The sequence below is a fragment of the Malus sylvestris genome, chromosome 2 (assembly GCF_916048215.2).
Source record: "Malus sylvestris chromosome 2, drMalSylv7.2, whole genome shotgun sequence".
NCBI lineage: Eukaryota > Viridiplantae > Streptophyta > Magnoliopsida > Rosales > Rosaceae > Malus > Malus sylvestris.
Window position 1 is genome coordinate 10083917 of NC_062261.1, and position 438 is coordinate 10084354.

Here is a 438-nt window from a genome sequence, read left to right on the forward strand (position 1 = left end):
GTGAGTGGGAGTATATATTTTGGGTTTACTCCTGTATTGAGATGCATTGCTATAAGCATAAATTGGACATTGTGATTTGTAAGATGATTTTGTATTCTGTGTTACAAAGGAGATTACAAATTCATTGTTTTGGTTTGTGTAAGCTGGATGTATCTGTGCACTCGTGTAAATGATAAAAGACTTGTGTGATCATCTTTTTTGATACGTTTGAGATAATTATCTGTTGTGATGAATCATACTCAAGTGGGAGAATGTTAGAGTATGAGTATGATTCTTACATGTTTTGGGATAATTAACATTATCATAAAAGAAGTCTTAGTCATGTTGGCAAGAGTAATCCTATTGTGACTGGGATATTGAGAACTCTTGTAATTGCACATAAAAGGACTCATATTCCTTATTGGATTGTAATAGGGCAATCGATATGCTTAGTATATA